Raw genomic sequence first — 24,349 nt, 5'->3', positions numbered from 1 at the left:
CAGCAAAAACAATTAACGGACCCCCCCCCCCCAACCGTTAGAAGAAAAGGAAGAAGTCCTGGTCCTGCTGCTGGAGTGGATGAGCTCCACCCCAAAGATACCTTTTGAGAATGACTCTTATCCTGGGGACATTCAAGGACATGGTCCTCCAACTTCTCTGTCCACCACTACAGTGGAGGACCGAGAAGCTATTTGCACCTGGCTGTATTTCAAAGGTGAGCACCTGTGCTTTCAAGAACTGTAGCCTTGTGAGGAAGCTCCTCAGCACCATCTAACCACTACCATTCATGGGACAGAAGTCAAGATGCATCTGGCCTTGAAGGTAGCCATTGAAACCCAAGAGGTCCGGGGAAGGCTCACGGGAGAGCTCTGGTGTGGTTGCCTCTTTGCAGACATCCCCAAAGAGCAAAATCAGGTGGGATGTTTTCACATGGACCGGCGGATAGCAGGAAAATACAGCAGATCCTGGCAAGGGGCCCCCTGTAGTTTGCCTGCATGATGCCAAACTTGCTGTGACTACCTGGGGGTGGGGGGCTGTATCCCATGGGGGCATGAGGGAGGAATTTGGATCCCAGCCCACCATCAGAAGGCCCACCATGCCTAAAATGCAATGGGGCTCAGAGCATGCTGGGCACTTTCTTTCAATTAGCTCAATGAGCAAGCTTAATTCAGGGCAGGGGGTGCTTTTGCAGACATGAAGAAAAGCATGAAGACAGCAAGGAAGGGCCTGGAGCTGTTCCTGCTGATCTATCCCAGCTGCGCTGGTGCCAAGATACTAGGAGGTGGAGGTCATTTTCGCCACCATGGTCTCCGGGGGCTCTTGTCCCCCATCCTCATCTCCGTCCGGGCCACCTTCGCACCACTGGTCGCGTGAGGAAGTAGGACGTGATCATGAGGAGACTTGGGGGAAGCTCCTGACTTGAGACCTTCGCAGGGGCCCAGTGGCACAGAACCTGGTCCTGGGTCCCAGGGCAGCCCCACCTGCCCCCGCTCCCTGCTTTGGAAGAGCAAAACCTGGACAGAAGCAGCACCCCGGGGGCGGGGGTGGCCTTGGAGTTTCTTTCCATTGCATGGGAATTAAAAACCCCTCTTGTGCCCTGCAGTCGGAAACGGTACAGTCCAGAACAGACTGCGCCTCTCATGTGTGGACGATGCCTTCTGCACCTTCCAGGCCCCCGTTCTGACCCTCTTGCAGCCTTCAAAATCTCATTTCCTGCCTTACTAGAAGGGGCCATCCCAGCCACGGATGGACGGGGCTTTCTGAGAAGCCATTCAGCTCTCATCTATTTGCCATTTCCCTTCGTGATGACAAACAATTAGGCAGCTGAGCACCCTTCAGAGCGTGCCAAACTTCCTGGCTGCCTCCTGGCTCAGGGAGACGCACCGGGAGCCCCATGGCAACGGCGAGTGAAGTCTCACAATGAGAGCCTCACGTGGGGATTTCATTATGGGGTCAGCTGGAAGGCAAAGATCGCAGCCCTTGAAGGAGAATGCCCCTGTCTGGCTCAGGAAAGTAACGATTGATGGTTGGAGGCTACGCACTCAGGCCAGAGACCTCCGCGCTTGCTCGGGCCCGCTCCCCAAGAGGAGCCCTTGCTCCTGCAGGAAGGATCCTCCCACCTCTCCAAGGATGACAGCTCTGGAGTACAGTTCACACATGCACTGCTCGATCCAGCCAGCCTCCAGCTCCCACATATGAATGAGGCTCACGGTACATTAGTTGCACCTGCTTTTCCCAAGCTGACAGCCTGCATGGTGGAGGGTTAAGAGCACGGGGCCGGGACTCGGGTGACCTGGGTTTGGGCCCCACCCCACCCCACCCCACCCTGGCATGGAGCTCCCTGCGTGACTTTGGGCTGGCACCGACTCAACCCTTCCTCCCTCACAGGGTGGTTGTTGTGACGTTAAGAGTGAGAGGAGGAGGAGGAGGATGCAAGCAAGCGGCTTGTGGCCCGAGGAAGGCAAAAATTCAGGGCGCAAAATAGAAATAAATAAATAAAATAAACCCGGTCTTCTGCAGCTGCATGGCAATTCTCACCATGTGCAAATTGCAAACGCGATTCTCATCATTTGCAGCGGCTTCTAGGAGAGTCTAGCGCACCTGGAAGGTACCAGGTCAGGCAAAGCTGCATTTCACTTCACATCTTTTGCCTCCTCACACAGGGATGGGGACCTAACAAGTTCATCAGGGCACTAGGGATGGCTAGTTGGACCCCAAGCGAGGAGGTGACGGTGCAGCCCTATCCTGTGTGGGGTTTCCCACCGGCAGCTGGTTGAGCACAAGCTGAACAAACTCTGGATTGAATGGCCCACCGGCCCAGCCCTTGCAGCCTTACATCGAAGGCGTTCACAGGCCACGCCTGAAGTCTCCAGCCATGCTTTGAGCGCACCTTTGCTTCTCCAGCTCCACCACCCAAGTCCCCCTGCTTCCTCAAGCAGCCCCACCTGGATCAGCCCCCGGGACAGCCACGTGGCCCACCCGGCAGGGCCTCATTAAGGGGCAGGATTTGCCCCCGCGGGAGGCGCTTGTGGCCCCTGACTTGGGCGGCTTCAGGAGAGAGTCCAAGAAGGGGAAAAATTGCTGTCAGTGTCCCCTGGGCACCAGCTAAGGCTGCCTTCAGCGTGGGAGGGAGTCTGCCCAAGAATATTAGCTCCTGCGGTACGTGGGCTTCCCAACAAGCACGTGGCTGGCAGTGAGGAGAAAGAGATGCTGAACTAGGCAACTCCCCCACAGCCCCCTTTTTCTGCAAACCTTGACCGTACCCCTCTAGCTCCCATGCCCCCTGGAGCTTCGCCGAAAGCTTAGACCCAACTGGAGCAACAGAGGCAAAGCACAGGTGTTTTCCTGCTCTCCCTGCATCTTTGGGGCGCCTGTGCCCTTGCTTGCTTTTTCTGTCAAGAACCAACTGTGCTAAATCCAGGAGCACGAGGGCAGAGTTCCAGATAGGATCAAGCCTAACACTAAGGCCAGTGTGCATTCAGGCACAATGCGATCCCTTTTCCACCCACCCCAAAAGCAGAGCAGAACCCAGCCCCACCCCGGCTCTCTTGCTTCTTCCCAACAGGCAGCATCTCCAACTGAAAGCTTTTAAGCTTTCATTTGCCTCACCTGCGCATGATTTCCATTCCACTGAGGTCCAATTTAAGGGTCAAGAGCACCAGGCAGAGCAGATGGGAGCAGGTGTGCCATCCAGCTGGCCACAGCCCTCCCCGTAGGATGGCCTCGGTGTAATGAAGACCCTCGTCTTCGGTTCTTGGCCATCTCCTGCCAATGAGCCCAGGCACTGTACTTTTAGCTGTCACTAGCCACCAAGTCACCTGCCCTGCATGAATTTGTCTGTTTCTTCTTTAAGTGCTCTCAAAACTATCAGAGAAGGACTTCTCAACATAGCTGTCACTTTGCTGGACCATTTTACTGCCCCTCCATTCTGACTGCAGGTCGCTTGGACTCCTCCATCCTATCCTGACCTTGAAGTCTTTCCTTAACAGCATTCCAACAGATTGGGTGGCTTCCAGATGTGGGTGGACTGCGACTTGTATCATCCCCACCCCACAGAACCATGCCTGGCACATGTGGAGGACACTGGCTTGAGGGAAGCCTTGGATATGGTTCTAATAAAAGGATGATGGTTTGTCTATCCATCGTCAGGCTATCTGGGACCCCTCTGGGGGCAGACGCATCCCAGTGAGCCCCTCGGGGACCTGGCTCTTCTCTGTGAAGTACAGAGTCCAAAGCAAAACATTTTGTACATTTGCTAGCCATTTTTCTCAGGGAAGCATTTAAAAGCAGAGGCGGCAACGAACACCTCACCCACCCACCCCAAAACAAAACAGAACAAAACAAAACAAATCCTGCACAAAGCAAAAAGGGTTTTGAACTAATAGGGAGCATTAATAAAGCTCTCAATCAGCACAAGGACGCAAAGTCGTTGGCAAGATAGCATAATTCAGTACAATGCTTCGCTCCTGCGCGTCTTCCCCTCCCGCGGCCACTGAAGCGCCCCCCCCCCCCGGGATTGTCTCATTCAACGCAAGTGAAGGTCTGAAGACCTTGGAACGGGGGGGGGGGGGTCTGTGTGGGTGCACATGTGTGAGAGGAGGAGAGAGATTACGCATGCTGCTCCAGGCCGCGAAGACTGCAGGCGCTTGGGGAGCTCAGAAGAGGGGAAACGCGTCACCGAAGGAGAGGTTAAGAGAGCGGCATCAAATCTGCGCAGGCTGGTATGTACACTTAGAAATAGGATTGCGTGGTAAATGTCGGGAGGCCTCGATGGCAGCTGCCCCAGGATCGCCAGGTTCAGTCAGGAAAGACCCCCTTCGCCTGGAGCCTTGGCGGTTTCATGGAAAGATCACCCAGGCTCCCTGCAGAAATCCTGCTAACAACATCACTGATTTCTGCATTGACCTGCCAGTTGAGTAGACCTCTTGGCAGCTTGGATCCTGCGTAAACGTGCAAAGGTGTCTGTCTGATGGAGGAACCATTCAGCCAGTCTGGTGTGGCCACTGCACTGCGCAGGCGCTTGGCTCTGTGGGGCCAGACGCTCAGGTGGGTCCCTTCACAAGCAAAGGGACACTGTCCTTTCAGCTTTCCTGCAGCTGCTGAGAACACAGGTATTTAGCGAGACTTCCCAGTCCAGCTAAGAATGCCATCTTCTTAAGGCAACAGCAGCACTAAGCAGTGACCTGGCTTGGAATCGGGGTGCCTTCTGAGAAAGGAGTGCAGGTTTGATTTTATAACACAAAGGCTCATATAAGCAACCCTCTTCTGCCAGGAGTTATCTGAATTTTCCCAACATATGTCATCCTACCAGGGGGCAGACGGACCGGGTGAGGGGTATGTTTGGCCTCATCTGCTATCTTGGTCTTAAAGGTCGCTTTATCTTCAAAGTGGACCAGGAGAGGAGTGGGGAGCACCCCAAACACTGGTCTGGCCTTGGGTGGGTTTTCAAGGAGAGGATTGTCCTCTTTAAAGTAGGACACATAGTCATAGCAAAGTACTGTGGATGGACTGAAGTGAAGCTCAGACGTGGAGAATGCGATGCTGCCAGATTTCCTAGTACTTTAGACCAAGTATGAGTTGAAGCCTTAACTGTCAAGGAAATGGGTACGGGCCGTTCTTTTCTTTATTTACTGATTCAGCTGCTCTACAGTTACTTGTTTTTCTTCTCGTAGTTATAACCAGCCTTTTCTCCTGCAAGGAACCCAGGTTGGCTTATATAATTATCCCGCTCCTCTTGTGCTGATCCTCACAACAGCCCCGTGAGGTCTGTTGGGCTGAGGGCGGGTGGCCGTCCACAGTCACCCAGCTGGCTCTGTGCAGAGTCAGGAACAGGAGCCCCAGGGACCCACCCACTGCCAGCCCTACACCTCACAGGCTCTTGGCGACAAAAGGCCACCCGCTTGCAAAGGGAGGGTCACAGAAAGCAGCAGCCACGGGCTTTGCCAGCAGGGCAAGAAGCTACAGCTGCTAGCAATTGCGGGATCAGCCGCCGGGGAGGCGAGAAGAGGCCCCCCAGAAGGACCTACGTCTGCTACTGGCCTGGGCGAACTGGTAGTTTCTTCATGGACAGGATGGGCCTGAGGTCATAGGAAGCGGGGCTGCAAGCCCTGAGAACCCTCCTGGGTGTGCGACTCAGGAGGAGTATAAGGGCTCTGGGCTTAAAAATGCACCTCTGCACCTGGAAAGTCTAGAAAAGCAACTTCACATAATGCTATGTGATACGATTTCCTGTACACCTTGTACCCTTCTGTGTGTGTGTGTGTGTGCGCGTGTGCGCGTGTGTGTAGGCTGTGGGGTGGCAAGGACACTGGATTCCTCCTAAGAACAACAAAGTTTGTAATCTTATTCAACTATCCTTCTGGCTGGCTTAGAGCTACGTGACCAATGCATTTTTGACAGAGCTTTTTCTGTGGTGGCACCATCGACATGGAACAATTGATCTGCTTAGAACAATTTTCCAGGCATCATATTCCATATAGTTACTGGGTTCAACAATGGCTTTTTGTACACATCACACCTGCTCACGTTACTCACTTAGCTGTAACCTGCTTAACAGTCTCCATTGAATGGTAGATTTGTGGGAGTCTATTTTTTATTTATTTGTTTGTTTTTACGTGCCCCTTTGGAGACCATGTGAATAAAAGGCAAAGAAGGGGATGCTTTTAATTAAGGAATTAAGTGCACAATCTTAAGCAAGTTTAGACAGAAAAAATGGCCTACAGCTGTCAGACTCCCTGGGGAATGTATAGGATTGTTCCTTAAGTAATCAATTGCTATAGTCATGAGAACTAGAAGCATGTTCCTTTAAAAAACAGTAAATGAAGGCTGAGAGTCTTGGGAAGATGAGGATTTTTTCTACTCCACAATCTGGGCTCCTGTGGAAGTGCTGTGCACTGACAACCCTCTCTAGCAGATACACAGGTACCTAAAAATATTTTTGCTGACAATGCATTACTGATAATGTATTTTTTGAAAAGCAAATATATTCTGCATGACCTTCCTATTTTCTTACTATTTTGGTCCTTGGCTCAGCCACGGACATGACAGAACTGATGGGAAGCAGGAAGGGAGGGCGGAACGAAGGTGCGCCTCTCTGCGTTTCTCTCTGGCCAATTTTGATGCAGACTACCGGCCCAGTTTTTCCTGCACTTTGCTTCGTGTGTGTGTGTGTGTGTGTGTGTGTGTGTGTGTGTGTGTGCGCGCGCGCGCGGAGGGCTGTTTCTGCAAGGTCATAAAAGTGTCCTCGGAGGGGGCTTTGGGGACATTTCATTGCATGCTGCAGGCCAGAGACTGGCATTGCTGACACATGACTTTAGATAGATAGATAGATAGATAGATAGATAGATAGATAGATAGATAGATAGATAACCTTTATTGCGGTCAAAGACCAGCCCCATTCAATAAATACATGGATTTAAAAAAGTAAATACATAAAACATTATCTAGATTAAAACCCCACTTGGATTAATAAATACTTCAACACAGTATCAGTCATCTTAAGTCGGTGACAATCCCAGACTTTGTCCTTGTCCAGCTAGGTAGAGCCACAGTCCCCCAGGATCTGTCTTCGGACATCCATCGCGGCCGCGAAGAAGTTAGCGACACCGTATGTCGTTGTTGGGCTAGTGTCGGACAGCAATATAGAAATACATTGCAGTTCCGTAGGGCCTGGGAAGTGATTCATCAGTGGGGGAATGAGTGCAGTGCGAATATCCCAGTACGAGTAGAATGGGCACCTCAGCAGGACGTGCTCTGTGGCTTCCATCTGCCCCCTCCCACGGGGGCAGAGGCGCTCTGGCCAGGGGATCTTTTGTACCGTCCCTGCAAAACCGCTGAGGGGGGTCTGTTCAGGCAGGCCAAGGAAAAAGCCCTCCTGTGCTTATGGAGTCCCAACTGTTTGAGGTGGGGTGCAGCTGTTACCATGTGTCTATAGTCCTCCCTGAGATAGAATTCAGGGGCTCTATTGAGATTGCTTTGTCTTTCAGTTTCTGCAATGCACTGCTTGATGGTTTCCGTTGCCTGTTCAAAACCCTTATTTAGTGCAGTCCGCAGGGGGAGGCCCAAGAGGGCTATTTTCTGCTCGATTGATTTAATCCACTGGGATGTGAAGTCGTCTTGAAGGATTAGTGGAGCAAGGCCAACTGGGAAGTATACCAGTCTGAGCCAGTGCGCAAGAATGGCCCCCCGGATCCTAGCTTCAATTTGGATCTGACTGGTCTCCAGGCTTATCTTTGCATTGGAGACATCCCTAGGAACACCCAGTATTCCCCTCAGAAACTTTGATTGGACGCGTTGTAGTGCTTGGGTGTTTGGGAAAGGCCCCAGCTGAGATCCATACTGTGGTTGAGATGGTACTTTTGCTTGGTATAGTTGGGGAGCTCACAGGGGGATGTCATGGCCCCCTTTAGATCTCATGCATTGCATTATGGTTGACGAGCTTCTCTGGGCGTTTAATGCCACATATTCGCCATGGGCCTTCCTGGAGCCATTCGCTTGTAGGACTACACTTAAATATTCGAACTGGGAAACCTGCTCGATCTTGTGCTGCTTTATCTTCCATGATTGAGTTTTTGGTCTTTTTGCAAAGGTCAAGATTTTTGTTTTCTTGATCACTGATTGTCAGATCTTCTTCCCTGCAATGTTCAGTCAGTTTCCACAGTGTTCTTGTGAGCCCAGTGGAGCCCTTGAAATAATAGTTGCATCACCTGCAATAGTAGGATAGTTATATGCCTCCCTGCGATTTTGGGGGACGGGGTGCAGATCGATGTGATTCAACTGGCCAACCAATGAGTTGATATAGAAATCGAACAGGAGTGGCGCAAGAATGCGGCCTTGATTGACCCCTTTTTGTGCTAGAGAGGCATTGGCGAGGTGCCCATGCGCACTGCTTCGGGCCTTGAGGGAGGTGCCTCTGTGGAGGGTCTGAATAGGGAGGAGCAGACGCCTATCCATGTTGGAGGCCTCTAATTTTTCCCATAGTTTAACCCTCAAGATGGAATCGAAAGCTGCCTCGAGGTCTATAAAGGCTGCGTAGAGCGAGGTGACTTTGCTTGAGATGCGTTTCTCAATGAGGTGCTGTAGCACCAAGCACTGCTCTATGGTGGAGAGACCCTCCCTGAAGCCGGCCTGCTCCTCCGCCAGTAGCGCGTTCTGTTCCAGCCAAGCTTTGAGCTTCACATATAGGTGCCTGGCATATAGTTTACCAACAATGCTTAATAGACTGATAGGTCTATAATTTGTGGGGTCGTCGCTCTTTCCCTTCTTGAATATGGGGACAATGATGGCAGAGCCCCAATCTGCTGGAATCTGCCCAGTCGTGTCAGTATAAGAGCACAGTGACGCTAGAACTGGAGCCCACCATTCAAAGTTGTCTTTGACCACCTCTGGAGGAATCAGGTCTTCTCCCGGGGCCTTGCCCACTTTCGTCTGGGCAGCTAGTTCATAAATTTCTGAAATCGGGACCGGGGGCCAAGGTGGAACTCCTTCAAACACAGGATCCCAGGTCACACAGGCAGCATCAGGATCTGTGTCTAGTTCATGGAAACGCATCTCCAAAACCTTTGGGTGGATGTAACAGTCCAGCACTGTTGGTCCACAAGTTGGTGAGAGCTTTATCAACTGCCAGAACAGCTTTGGCTGCCTGAATTAATTTCACAGAGTTCTTCTTCCAAGCCTCTTTTTTCTTTCATATCAATAGCTGTTCGTAGGATTTTTTCCTGTTCAAGAAGGTCTTGAGCCGCCTTCATATCAGAGCTGACTTTGTACTTTTAATAAGTGTTCTGTAAGGCTTTCTTTGCCTGAACGCATTCCTTATCAAATCAGGGCTTCGAGGCTGGGTGGTGCCGTTGCTTTCTGAGTGAGAGCTTCTTTCAATTCTTGGGCTAACTCCTGATATAATTCCACCGGGCTGGTTGTTTAGATGTTGGATATTAGAGATGCCCTGATGTTTTGCGTGCTCTCTGATGCAAGTTAGTCCGTAATTCTGTGTCCATTCTGGGAGTCCATTTGATACAGCAATATGCTTCCCCCTCTGAGAGTAGCACAGGTATATATCAAGTGGTACTTCATGGGTAGAGGTGTGGGGCTTTCCGAATCAATGAGATTGGAAGATGATCACTGTAAAAGTTTTGGGGCAACCTCCATGTCCTCTAAAAGAGGAATCGAGTTTATTGAACCAATGGAGTAAGTCTATTTGGCTCATTTTGGTTCCTGCCAGGCAAGTGAACTCCACCAGGGGGTCTTTCCCAAACTCACCGTTAAGGATATGCAGCTTCAGCCTTGCGGTCAGTTGGTGTAGTAAGAGCCCAGCATGGTTAGAGTTTAGGACTTTGGATTGCCTGATAAAAGGAGGCCCATTCAGGCTAGGTTTCGGGGGCTGAGCTTTTTGCTGCGAGTATAAGGCATGATCCCTTGGGCCCATCCTTGCATTAAAGTCCCTTCCCATGTTACCCCTCTGTATTGGGGTAAGATTGGAGCAGATCTGCTATGTATGTTTCAAATTCTGCCCAAATTGCGCCAGTTTGTGGTTTCTTCTTTTGTGGGGAAAGAAGGTCCCATTGAGCAAAATGAACAGGGGCAGCCACTGCTCCTTGTGTGTAAGGCGGCAGCATCCTTGTGCTTACACTCGGACGAGGCGATTAGGATTCCTAGGCCTCCCTTGCGTCCCCCATGGCTGGCCCCGGGGCCTGCATCGGCGGAGTGTGATGGGAAGCCATTATGTAGCAAGGCCCCCGGATCCATGTTCTTGTAGGAGTACCACGGCCTTAGAAGAAAGATAGTCTTTGGATTCAGGGTCCTGCAGAATCCCGGCCCAGCCATTTATGTTCCGTGTAATAAGGTCGATTTTATTCACATGCCAGTCGTCTGATTGTCATTGGGTCTCAGAGATGTTACCTTCCAGCTCCTGGGGACTCCTTTTTCCCTCACTCAGCTCAGTCATTGGCTGCAGGGGCAGTCCAGCTGGGGGAGCAGGGGAGTCCAAGCAATGCTCTCCCGGGGGAGTCAATGGGGGGATGTATTGGACCTAATTTTACGCAGTGTCCAGGCATCACTTGAGGACTTGAGGAACTGAGTTGGGGTGTCCAAGGGGCATGGCAGTCTGTTTCTGTGACATCATCTAGCTCAGCGCTAGGCTGAGCGCTTGCTGGTTTTGGTAGACCTTCTATGGGTTCCTCAGTGACTTTCTGAGGTCTCCGAGCCTGGGACTCATACAGTGGCCTTATTGGAGTCAGCTTCCTTGTTCCCACTGGTGCCTTCACCTCCGGTTCCACTTCCGCGTCAGCCATTGTGGCCGTCATGGGGTTTTCCTTAACCAGTGAGCGGCCTATTATCCAGTCAGGCATTATCGCTTAGCTTCATGCCGCAGTCTGTGATGTGAGCAGAGGTATCCAAATTTAAATCCAGAGAGCTCATAAAGGAAGAGTCAGGATCTGAGATGTCGCTCTCTCTCTCCAAGGCCAGGTCTTCTTTGTGTGGTCAAGTTCTCATTGGCATTAACTGCTCATCTAGTTTGTTCCTGAGTTTTACAAGTCCATCCTGCTCGGTTGGCTGGGCACCAGCCAGCTCCCAGTGACTGTTCACTGGCGGTTTGTCTTTCATGGCAAGGCCAGCTTCCTCCATAGCTGTCCGAATTGTCACCGATGAGGTGGCACCATGATCAACCCTTCTGACTCTGGAAGGGACTCCAGCTCCTATCTCTTTGAGGACTCTCTGAGGGATTATGTCATACCCTCTCAGATACTGTGCCAAGTGAGAAAGTTGTAAGGGAACAGTTGTTGTTGTTGTTAGTTGTGAAGTTGTGTCCGACCCATTGCGACCCCATGGACAACATTCCTCCAGGCCTTCCTGTCCTCCACAATCCCCCGGAGTCCACTTAAGCTCGTACCAACTGCTTCAGTGACTCCATCCAGCCACCTCATCCTCTGCCGTCCCCTTCTTCTTTTGCCATCTATTGTTCCCAGCATTAGGCTCTTCTCCAGGGAGTTCTTCCTTCTCATTAGGTGGTCAAAGTATTTGAGGTTCATCTTCAGGATCTGGCCTTCTAAAGAGCAGTCAGGGTTGATCTCCTCTAGGACTGACCGGTTTGATCGCCTTGTGGTCCAGGGGACTTGCAGGAGTCTCCGCCAGCACCACAATTCAAAGGCCTCAATCCTTTGGCGCTCAACCTTCCTTATGGTCCAGCTTTCACAGCCATACATTGCAAGTGGGAAAACCATCGCCTTGACTATATGCACTTTTGTCGACAGGGTGAGGTCTCTGCTTTTTAGTGTGCTGTCTAGATTTGCCATCGCTTTCCTCCCCAGGAGCAAGCATCTTTTAATTTCTTGGCTGCAGTCTCCATCTGCGGTGATCTTGAAGCCCAGGAAAATAAAATCTGTCACTACCTCCATTTCTTCCCCATCTATTTGTCAGGAAGTGAGAGGACCGGATGCCATGATCTTAGTTTTCTTAATGTTACATTTCAAGCCAACTTTTGCACTCTCCTACTTCACCCGCATCAAGAGGCTCTTTAGTTCCTCTTCACTTTCTGCCATGAGAGTGGTCTCATCTGCATATCTGAGCTGCCCCGAGGCTTTGTTGCGATGGGGGTGGCATAAAAATGTTATAAATAAATAAATAAATATCTGAGGTTGTTGATATTTCTCCCAGCAATCTTAATTCCAACTGGTGATTCATCCAGCCCCGCCTTTCTCATGATGTGCTCTGCATATAAGTTAAATAGGCAGGGTGACAGTATACAGCCTTGCCGAACTCCTTTCTCAATATTGAACCGATCAGTGGTTCCGTGCCCAGTTCTCACTGTTGCTTCTTGACCCGCATACAGGTTTCTCAAGAGACAAATAAGATGGTCTGGTACTCCCATCTCTTTAAGAACTTGCCACAATTTGCTGTGATCTGCACAATCAAAGGCTTTAGCATAGTCAATGAAGCAGAAGTAGATGTTTTTCTGGAAGTCCCTAGCTTTCTCCATGATCCAGCGTATGTTGGCAATTTGATCTCTAGTTCCTCTCCCTCTTCGAAATCCTGCCTGTACCTCTGGTAGTTCTCGGTCCACATCCTGCTGGAGCCTAGCTTGCAGGATTTAGGGCACAGTAGCTGATTTAAAGTCTAGGAATAATCTTTTTCAGTCCATTTGTGATGGTAGAAAGTGGAAGTGTTTTAAAACCAGTGGGGGTGTAGCATGACTCCTCAACTAACTGGTTGTGAAGTCGCTCCCAAGTTTTACGACGCATGAAGTATCTTGCGGGCATCTCAGCCTCTTTCCTTCTTGCACGAAAGAGCTGCACTTGCCATGTTGCCCCTGGAGAGCCTGACCTGTCTCTTGAAGTCTTATTTATTTATTTATTTATTTATTTAAAACTTCTATATGCCGTCACCACTTGCCCCGGCATCTCGGGATGGCTCACAGCACGTACGATTAAAACCAATAAAACAATAACAAATTCCATAAAATTATATAAAACCAAAAACAAAGAAGCAACTGTTAACGATAAAATAAAAAGGTTTTAACCCAGCACCAAAAAGGATATAAACTCAGTGCCAGGCGCACCTCTCCAAGGAGCGCATTCCATAATCTGGGCGCCACTGCAGAGAAGGCCCTTCTCTGTTCATCTCTAAAAAGATGTTCTTTTTATCTCCTTTAAAAAGGGCTCCCAAAGCAGAGCCTCTCCCCCAGATAGGGTGTGAGGGCTTGAAGGCATAGAGACATAGACACCGAGTAAGTCAGAAGGGGTCTCCCAGGCCATCTAGTCTGACCTCTGCTCCAGCCGGCTCCGCTCACAACATGCCCACCATGTGCATGTCCAGCCTATCTTTGAACACCCGCACCGATGGGGCCTCAACGACCTCCCGTGAGGCATGTAAGGGAAGAGGCGCTCCTTCAGGTATCTTGGTCCCAAGCCGTTCAGGGCTTGATAGGTTAAAACCAGCACCTTGAATTGGGCCCCGACTTCAACTGGAAACCAGTGCAAGTCCTTTGCAAGGGTCTGAGGAGCAGGCGGGCAACCTGTGCCTCCAGGCTCGCCTTCCTCTGCATCGAATGCCCCTAATCATCCCAGGGCAGAGGGTTATGGGCAGTCTTGCCCCATTGTGCTCTTCATTTAACTTCATTTAACTCCACTCCTCCCTGGCTTTTAAAAGTGATCAGAGCTTCCTTGGGGGAGAGCAAATGAGTGCAAGCTGCAGAACCCCCCATGGGTGTTGGGGGCCCCGTCGGGGCTACGATGGGGCTACTGGTGGCATCATTGCTACTTGCCCTTGGGACTGTGCCTGCGGCAAATGCATCCATTGCTTACGGCATCCGGTGGAAAGGCCTCCACTGACAAAGCATGAGTCACGTGATCCCCATCAGCTGCAGCCAGCTGGGTCTCTTGCTCGCTTGCCGCAAAGGTTTTGGAGCAAGTGCGATCTATCTGAGCCCTGGGAATTTAGGATTTCATCAGCCCCAGAGGTACCTAACCATTCATTCTGGGTCCCGTCGTAAGCACAGACAATGTGCTAAAGTGCTGGTATCTGCGTTTCCTGCCCACAGAGAGAAAACACAAACATTTTTTACCTTAGAAATGAAATTACCAACCTGTACAGACTAGACATTGGATCTAACTTAATTACTATTTTCTTGCTGCTAGAACAGTCTGGTTTATCCCTTTGCTTGCATCCATGACGGCTTCAGCACGGTAGCCCCGGTCTGGAGGAGCGGACGGGGGACGGCGGGCAGTAGGGATCTCACTTATACGTGCTTGTCTGGGACGGAGCCGTGGGTGAATCTGGCCAGATGCAAAGGGCTTTTAAGGACGTGCTCCTATGCACCATTCATGATAGCAAACCAGCGGCTCTCTTTGTGGGCTGCCCATGGTTAACCAGCAGGGATTGCTAGCACAGACAGCATGATAACCAGGATCTCAACCATGCCCACCACCCACGCTCAGTTTATGCACAGCACTCATTGCCTGAATCCAGTGAGTGGCTGAGTTGTGTGCTTTGCTCATCTGCTGAAAATTGTTCTAATGCTTCTCGGGCAGCTTTGAAGCCTCTGCTGTTCTTGCTTGGCTTCGAATTGGATTTGCATCTGGCAGCTTTTCAGAGAGAGGGCAGAGCTTTGAAGAGAGGATAATACTCTGTAAAACAGCACACCCTAACCATATGGTCGGCCTTTCCCATGTCCTGTGTTTCTGGCCATGCGAAAAGTGTGCAGGAATGTTGCACCAGTGGGACGGAGCCGTCGAGGGCCCGGATTCTAGATCTCAAAGGGTTGGGGTGGAGACCCAAAGGTCTCTTCACATCCATTGTCTGTTGCCACGCAGCACACCGTGGAGAGCGTGTTGTCTGGCGTCACAACCACTGTTTTCAGTCCTCGGTTCCAGATGGCAGGAAGTGGTAGAAAGTCAGAATTGTAGCTGCAGCTCTCTGTGGAAGCATTTCTGCGTGTGCGTTTTGATTCGGTACGAACAACCAGATTTTTCAATTTGGTGACTCAGCGAGACATTTCAGCCTCGTTCATCGCAGAGGCCGTGCGTGTTGACAGCCAGCGTGTGATCCCTGCTTGTTCCTGTCACAGACAGGATATGACAGTGTGGAGAGCGAAGCCTGAGATGCCCAGAGGCCGCGGGAGCAAGAGGGCCACCTGCACAAAGAAGACAGCAGTCACAGGTGGAAGAAGAGCGATGGCCCGGGGCATTTTCATGCAGCAGGCGTCTTGCCAGGATGCACAGCAGCCCTGGCAGCCAAGTTCCCTGTGTAATATGTCCTTCTGCGGTATGTCCAAATAGGGGAACCTGTTAGGCTCCAATCCCACGCTGGGCATCGGACTCTTAACTGGAGGGATTCTGCCACACGGGCCCAGGTGAGAGAGGGGACTGCAGAGAGAGCAACCAAACAACCCAAGGTTAGGCTTTGGTGTGGTTGTTCTTGATCCGAGTCATTAAGGGTATTGTTTAGAAGGGGGGAAGTCTGCAGCCCCCTCATGTCCCAACCAGCATGGTTGACTGGAGAAGGCTGGTAATGGTAGGGCTTTCCCCCCTTAGCATTGCATCCTAAGAGCCTCTGCCTTTGCTGTTAGGGCCGGCTGAGATGCCTTCCATTAGCAGGCAGTACGACTGGACAGCAGGGCGGACTTTGGACAGTATGAGGGCGTGCGGAACGGGGGCCATCGTTCTGGCACTATTGTTTGTAATGCTGCTCCTCCAAATGGCTGCCAGCTGCCAGTCCTATTTCTCAGAAGTCCCTTGGAGCAACGCCTCCTTGCCAGAAAGCACCGTGTCCCCACGGTCGCGTTCTGGGAGATAAATGGCAGCAGCCGTGCGCCAGAAGAGCAGTGCTGTCTACGCTCAAGGAGCGCGGAAAAAACGGGCTGGTGAGACTCCCTCCAGTTGTGCGGTGGAAGTTCTGAAGGACATTTCGTGCAGCAGGCGATTCTTACATTGCAAACACACAGGCAGAGGCTCTTTTCTTTTGCTGAGGGTTTTTTAGCTGTGCTGGGAGGCCTTTTGGCCAGGGAAGGGGATCTGAATACTCCTGATGATAACAGTGGGCACATGCTCCGCTCAGCATTGCGTCTGGGTCTCAGCTTTTGCTTTGCCTGCAATGGAGTGGGATTCTGTGGCCCCACTGGAGGGCATCAGGCAGGATCGCCATCTTTCCGGGATGCTCCACGGCAATCCTGCAGAGCTGCAAGATACGCCCCATCTGGGGGCGGGCAGCGGGAGGGCATCATCCCTGCATCACTCTCTCTCTGTTTTCGTCACATGAACTTCCCAGCGTTCCCCATCTCACCTCCGCAGGGCCCCAGCACCCACTCTTAAAGCGTGCGTGGGAAAGCTCCGACAGGCCCAGGTAGCCCTTCAGCGGATGTGGCCCAAGCTTGGGAGACCAGCCCAGCGTGAATTTCAGCTGCCAGCACAGTGGCCAGGAAGCCCAACTGTGTCTGTCTTTCTCTGACCTTAAGCACTCTTCGGGGCGTGGAGAGCTGAAGGGGTTTTGCTCCTAAGAAGCCCTCCCACGAAATTGCAGCAAAGAAGCCAGCGGAGGAGCAGCCGAACCTCGTTCATCGCTGGCGACGATGCCTCTCCCTCCGCGGACACGCAAGCACGCAAAGCTGGGTCGGGCCGCGTGGTGCATGCTCCGCCGCCGCTTGCCACGGTGCCCTGCCTCCGGCATCCACCCCGCCTAACGGTTGCACCGGCCTTGTCCAGGTAGGGCAGCTGTTAAGACAGTGCCAAAAAGGAGGGAAGCACCAAAGAGAGGGAGAGTGAAAGAGGACCCAGATTCGTATAAAAGGTACATGCACTAATTCCTACGTGGAGCAGCAAATTCAGACTTAGTTGCTCTAATTCAAATTGTATTTAACCGTAATCGAGAAGACTATGATCCCTTGAGCTGAATGCCTGCTTGCTCATCTGTTCAGGTATCAGCCGTTGATGGGAAACCTCGAGGGCCCACGTTCCCCCTTCAGTTTAGAAGAATAAACTAGACTTAAATGGGCAGCCCTTCAAGTGGAGGATCTCGTCAGACAGAATTCTCTTCCAACCACCCTTCAAATAGAGGTCATCCTTTGCAGGGTGGGCCATGTACCTGTTCTGCTTTAGGTTTGCTTTGGGTAACCGTTTCCAAGACGGGTGGAACCATCAGTTCATCCCCAGGTCTTTCCAGGACTCCGTTTCCCCTTTGTCTCTGCCAGGTGTCCTCCAACTGCAAGTTGCTTTGGAGCCGGAGCAAAACCGAGCCGAGTGCATCGGCGGCCAAGATCAATACCCAGCAACAGTCTGAGGCGAGGCCATCAAAGCGCAGGATGGAACTGGGGCGATTGTGCTACAAACTTCCCACTTCTCCCCCCCCCCCGTGCCCCCCACACTTTTAAAGAATCGTTTGATATAAATCTTTCCAAACAAAGCTCCCCTTAAGGCAAGGTGGGTTTGATTAGGTCTCTGTTATCCAGACGGCAGAGTGGAACTGAAGTCACTTTGAACTGCTACAGAGGCTGTGATCAAAGATGGCTGGGGGGAGCAGAGAAGTGCAGGGGCTCGTGAGGAGCTGGGCCGCGGGGCCGGGGCTCGGCGGTGGCCGGCTGAGCAGCTGAGGAAAAGATCCTTTCAAAGAACACAACTTGGCATCAAGTGTCTCGGGAGAAGGAGGCCTCGCACGTGTGACTCGGATCAGTGGGGCAGGCGTGGCTGTCGGCCCCCACTGCAGAGAGGGGAGCGACCCAAACTGCTCTGTGCTGTTATGGCCCATGACCAATGCGCCGGTCTTAGCAAAAGCCGGGGACCGGCAGCCGAGACCTTTCATCTCGGGCAGGAATGCCAATTAAAGTTCAACGTCCTCGGTGTAAGCTTACACGCGGCCCTTTGCTTCTCCTGCAGTGACACAGGAGCTTTCGTGCCTGGTTAATGCATGCCCAGATGCACACGGAGAGGGAAAATCTCCCAGCCCTTGTGCCAGAATGATGGGACTGGGGATCGCGGAGGAGAGTCAGTCATCCACATGAAAGATATCCAGACTGCACATGTTCAGACTGCCACTGGATGATGTGTGCGGAGAGAGTCGGATTTCAAAACCCTGCTTCCGAGCAGCACAGACGCGGCTCTGCCGGGGCTTTGCTACCAGGACTGCTACCAGAGAAGGATATACTGCTGCTTGACAGCTTTGGGCATCGTTTATGGGGAAGCCCTCAGCATCACACAGTTGAGAGAGGAAGACTGAATACAGCGGGGGGGGGGGGCTCTCCCTCACTGGAGACATTCAGAAAGAACCTGGGCAGCCCTCTGAGTGGGGCGGCATAAGGTGGTGTCCTGCACCAGCAGGGGGTGGGCCCGATAGCCTTCCTGGCCCCTGCCAACTCTGCTCTTCTGTGATTCTTTGATTTCCTTTGCAGCTCAGCAGCGTAGCAAGGGAAAGGGGCCCAGCCTCCCCCTGTGCCCCACTGAAGAATTTTCAAGAAAAACAAACATATTTGTTGCACCTTCCAACTAACTTTTAAGAAACTTTAAAAATGTATAATTGAACATAAGCTTTCCACAGAATCGTTCTGGGAAGAATTTTCATCACCTATAAAATTTTCTGTCACCAAGAAAACATATTTACATACGTAAATGCCATAAACCTAAATATTTGGGGTGTATGATTCTGATAGCAAACCTGGGCAGCCCAAGTGCTGATTGCTTTGGAACCGAAGGAAAGCAGAGGGGAGAATTTACCTATGACAGAGACATTCAAGAGAGTCACAATAGTCTTTGAACTTGGGGCATGGGAACAGGTGTCATAAGAACAGGTGACGGGACAAGTGGCTGGAGAGCAGCACTTGTGAAAGAGACCTCGGGGTACTGGTTGACTGCAGGCTGAACATGAGCCAGCCGTGTGATGCGGTGGTCAAGAGGGTGAGCGCCACCCTTGGTTGCATAGCCAGAAGCGTGGCTTCTAGATCGAGAGAGGTGTTACTACCACTCTATACGACTCTGGTGCGCCCGCAACTGGAGTACTATGCTCAGTTCTGGGCCCCTCATTACAAGAGGGATATAGCAAGGTTGGAATCGGTGCAGCAAAGGGCGGCAGGATGTTTTGCCAAACTGGCTGGGGGATTATGGTAGTTACTGCCCAGTGCATCATCTCAAGGGCGCTGTGTTGGGATGAGGGCAGGCTCTGCTAGTCAGTCACTGGAATTCCAGAGGCTTGATATTCAGAATGTTGAATGAGAAAAGGACAAGAAAAGTCTAAGACAGGGTCTCCCTCTTCCAGGAGGCAATCCCACTCCACTCTGCATGTGCCCAGCGTTTCACATTTGGGGGAGTTGGGTACTTCAATAGGATTTGTTTCTTGGCAGCTGCCAAAACACAACAATGAAAAAATTGGCTCTTTTTCTTTGGGTTTGCTCTCTCCAGATGGAAACTATCTCCTTGATCTCTATGAGGAAACACTGGTGCGCATGGGGTGCAGGAACAGATTTTTTGATCTGCCTCATTAAAAAAAACAGGCAAAGCAGTATTTACTGAACGCTTTGAGCTCGTTCTTGGCAACATGGGCTAAGAATAATGGGGGGGGAGCCACACGGAAGACGCGATGGCAACCGAACACTTATAAAAGCCTAATTCCTTCCACGTGGGGCTCCGTGGAAGATGTCCAGGGTGGGTGGCGCCGTGAGGGCACAGGTGGCGGCGCCCGCTGTGACAGCCCTGCCAGCGGCCATCTCCCCGGAGGCGTCCCCTCGCAGGGCTCGACCTTGCTGTCACTCCCCCGCACGTCGCCCAGCTTCTGCCAGGCTGGGTGAGGTGGAGAGACAGGCTCTGACAGGCCGTGTCGGGTTTTGAGTCGTGGGACGCCAAGCGGAAGCCCGAGCAGCTTTTGTGAGAGCAGAACCCAGAGGCAATCGGAAAAACGGGCCTGTGGAGGGAGCACGCTCCGTGGCGGGAAGGACACGGCTGTCTTGCTCCCCAGCAAAGCTGCCTGGTGGGCAGAAATTTGGGACAGCCGTTTCATCATCGACTGCCTTCGAAAGGCTGACATGTTGGCTGGGGCATTCTGGGGGGGGGTGGCCCCGTACATCTGGGGGGGTGCCGTGTGGCGAAGGCCCCTGCCATCACGCCTGCTCATCAGCCTGCACAGCCGGCCTCGAGGGCCTGGGTATGCAGGGGGGCTGCAGCTGCTGCTTTGCTGGGGGGAACTTTCCCACTCTGCTTCCTCCGTCACCTCTGGCCGTTTGCCCCCGGTTCTGGTGCCCAGCTTCTCGCTTCTGCCCCTTGGCTGCTTCCTCGGCCTCCAGCTCCTTTGCACTGGGCCTCCGCCCCAGCATAGGGTGGCCACAAAACCCAAACAAAGACACAGATTTGCATGTGTGAATTGCTATGTAGAGAGACCCATCAATGCTGCTTGCCACCTTTGGGAAGACCACAAACCCAGAACTGGCAGGTACCCTCAGCCAGATGCTCAGGTGCTGCCTGCTGACAGGCACCTCTGTGTTCCTCCCTCCCCTTTTGTGGGGTTGGAAACATAGAAACAGAGCGAGTCAGAAGGGGTCTCCCAGGCCATATAGTCTGACCCCCGGCTCCAGCCAGCTTTGCTCTGACATGCCTACTATGGGCACGTCCAGCCTGTCCTTGAACATCCCCACCAATGATGCTTTTACCACCTCCTGCGGAAGCCCATTCCATGCCCTGGGGGTCCTAACCATCAGGAAGCATTTCCTGGCATCCACCTTGAATCTTGGTACCCTGAGCTTTGTTCTTCATTCTTAAATGCGTCTTGGACTGGACAGTCCCTCAAATACCTCAGGACTTCTGCAAATAAGGCACATGGACAACTTATCCCCCAATATTAGTACTTCTTCTGGAGTGCAGGTGCAGGAATTTGTCTTGGTGCCAGGACAAATCCAGATACATCAGTTCACACTAGCACACTGGGCTTATAATGTACAGTGTGATGTTTGTTTTGGTGTTTTGGCATTTATTTTTGTATTTTTGTATGTGTATTTGTATTCTGCCTATTCCCAATACTGGGAGTACACCCAGTCAGTATGAATGTGCCACTTTATGCAGTGCTTTTGGGGAATGCTTGCAGTTCCTCATGGGGGGTATCATTGCTTGCCAGCTGGCAAGGAACCGTTCTGGTTAAGTTTTCCTCCAAAGCCACGTGTGTCTTACAAAAGCAAAAAGCCCCCTGGAAGGAATGAGAAGAAGCATCTCCAGGTCCGCAGGCCCCTCCATGGGGATGCTAATTCTCACTCCAAGTGGCGTTTTGGATGTTTCTTTTCCTTTCCTTGAAGGCGCCCTCTTCTGGCCTCTGGGCATCATCTCAGGATGGTTTAGAGTCCCGGCGCTGAGGTCCCGGTCCGACCGTGGTGCTCAGCCTTCGGCAGCAGAGCCCCCTTCCCACCCACCCCACAGCCAGTGTGGAAAGAGCCATGGGGCCGCCTCGCCACGCGTGGAACGCCCCTCGGCGCTGGGAAGAGCCTGCCGGTGGCCGCGAAGGGAGGAGGCTGGGCTTCGCTCCTCCGTGCCGCGGGGTCCCTGGGGCTTGGCCTAGGCAGCCAAAGCACCCGCCTGGGTGAGATGTGCCGGGCGAGGGCCGCCGGCAGCGGGGGCACTGGCAGTGGCACTGGCTGCAGGTGCAAACGTCCTTCCCAGCCACCTTTCCCGTCCAGGGCGAGGCCTCCACGCCAGCCCTTTTGCAGCATCTGCCCCACTAGCAGCGCCCGCTGTTTAAACAATGCTCTCTCTAGCAACTTTTACCGGACCCCTGAAGCAAACACGAGGCCTGTGGAGGTGGGCAGCTGCTGGCATCCCTTGGATGAATGTGGGCTTTCTCCTTCCAAGAAAGCGTGCAGCCAAGCAGTCAGTGGGTTGGTCCCAGATTCAGTCCCATTAATTTCAGTGGGTCTTCTCTAAACATGACTAACTCTGGATCTGACCCAGAATCTTGTGGGAAATCTTGCCTGCGTTTTATTACTCTTCGGGCAAAACTAATAAATATTTTACTGAGAGAGAGAGAGAGAGAGAGAGAGAGAGAGAGAGAGAGAGAGAGAGAAGAGAACAATCTAAAAAGACTGTACAAAAGGATGACTTAATCTGCTTGGTGCGGTAAAAGTACCAAAATTGCAGTACCTCACATCCTAAGCTCAAGGAATCTTGAAAGCATCCACACTGGTTTTGCTTATGTGTTCTCAGCTGGCCTGTGGTTTACCCATATTTTACCAGTTGTCAGGTGAAATCCAAAAGGAAAAATCAGGATGTCAGACATCCAGTGAACACATACAAATGGAAAGGACTGGAATTCTCCCTATTACCTCCTTAGCCCCTGAAGTTCCGTATGCTTGCACAAATGTATACCTGGTCCTTAATTTTAAACACCGGCTTCCTAGTGCCTTTCTGTCTTAAGGTGAACCAGACAATGAAGCTATTAATTAGCTGTTAATCAGACTGTTTCCTGCTTTTCCACTGGCATTGTGATATGGCAGAATAGTGCAAACAAGAAGAAGAAACCACAGTTTCTTTCTCTTTCACAATTACATGGGGCATTTTCCCTGCTATAAAAAACTCAGCAAAAGCTCTTGATAGTCACAGAAGCAAAACTAGAGTGTCAGGGCAGAGCCCATGAACAGAACCTGTGAGCTGGAAAAGGCTAGCCCATGATAAATGTCCTATGTAGGAAATACAGATTTTGAATGGGCTGGAAGGAGTGAACTTCCATACACCCTCCTTTCCGAGTCAACCCTTTCAGTCCCTTGGAAACCCTACACAGAGAATCTGGAGACCTTGCTGAATAGGGAAATCTGTTTGAGGGCATCCCCAAAAATCAAATGGAGGGATCTTGTACATGTGCAGACCCTGGCTCCAAGCCAGCCTTTGCTGCTTAGGGCCTTAATATCAAGCAGCTAAGAGTTTAAGGGCATGTATTGCTTGGAAAGCATGCCTAGTTAAGCCAATCCCACAATCCCACTCTTCTAGCACCTGGCTACCGAGGAAGCCAGGCCAGGGATACTCAGATCTACAGTGCCTCCACACTAGGCGTGGAATTGCCATGCCTTGTTCGCTCGGCTTTTATGGAGCATCCACAAGGGTAATAAATGGTAGTTGCCAACCTGTATTTTTCCCATGGTGCTTCCTCCTCTGCTCAGGCCACAGAAAGTTCCACTCAGAGGAATAGCACAATGAATGCATTTACTGCAAGTTTTCCATCCTTTTAAAGGCTCCGAACTTGACTCAGCAATTGACCAGCAATTGACTCAGAAAATGAGTCTGGATCCCATTACGTTACCCTGTCTGTATTTTTAACTGATCTTTAAATTGATGTTAAAATGCATTTTCCAGCCAAGTTGTTTTTTTAACAAAAGGCAGATAATGTGCAATAACAACATAATGTTAATCTTACATGTGCATGTCCTCAAATTTATTGCTAAAAACATGTAACTTCTTTAAAACAGTTCAAGAACTAAGCTGTGGTTTTGCCTAAATTATTAATTAGGACTCATGAGCCAGATATTGGTCACTTTGGCGGTAGGCAATTTCTCATTCCTTCGCAAGTTAATACGGCAGGGGCAGGATTTTGTTCTAATCCTAGACACAGCTGGAAAGGTATCTTCACACTAATTCAAAGCTCTATTTCAAAAGGCTGACGAGGGACCAATGGCATCCATTACAAGACTTAGACTGAGCTTCAAAAGGCCCCTTGCATAGGAGCTATGTCAAGCTCACATTTTGAACAGAACTGAGTTCTGCACGACTCTGGTCATGTGGAAAAGGAATCATCATTTCATCTGTTGCTGATAATGGAGAGGCAATGATTGGGTAGCACTAGAGCAACTTATCTGGAAGCAGCCCCAGGTTCTTTACTCTCGTCTCTCAGCAGCCTCTGTCATGTTCTTTAGCTTCTGTTCCTTCTCTGGCCTCAAGGAAAATCCAGAGAGCGAGGAACTATCCAGGACCTAGTGAAGGCCTCTGCACTTTGCTGAGACATCAGATCCCTTTGGGTGCCACTGTGTTCTGTCCAAGGTCCTGACTGGCTCTGTATCACCTGTTTTGATCGGGCACAGGCTGATGTGACTCTGCTTTACTGGGCATGCTTCTGCCCTTCTTGTAGGCTGCTTTCCCAGCTTGCCTACTGCAGATCCTTTTTAACGAGGGGTTCCGGACATGGCACTTTATGCAAATACGTTGCTCCTGAGCTTTGGCGGTGGCACTGTTCTTTGTGATGCATTCTGGACATCTAAAATAGATTCTTGTGATTGATGTGGCCTGTCAACGGATACCATTTATACACATGGCAAATGGGATTCATTCTGTCCTCGGCTCCATCTTTTCCAGCCCTGTCCTCTTGCTTGGAATGCTTTCCATGGCATCTGGAAGACACAGCACAGGAAAGGCGTGC

Source organism: Varanus komodoensis, unplaced genomic scaffold (genome assembly GCF_004798865.1).
Source record: "Varanus komodoensis strain SLA01 unplaced genomic scaffold, ASM479886v1 scaffold30, whole genome shotgun sequence".
NCBI classification, from domain to species: domain Eukaryota; kingdom Metazoa; phylum Chordata; class Lepidosauria; order Squamata; family Varanidae; genus Varanus; species Varanus komodoensis.
The sequence above is the reverse complement of the archived record's forward strand: the minus strand, read 5'-3'. Positions refer to the sequence as shown.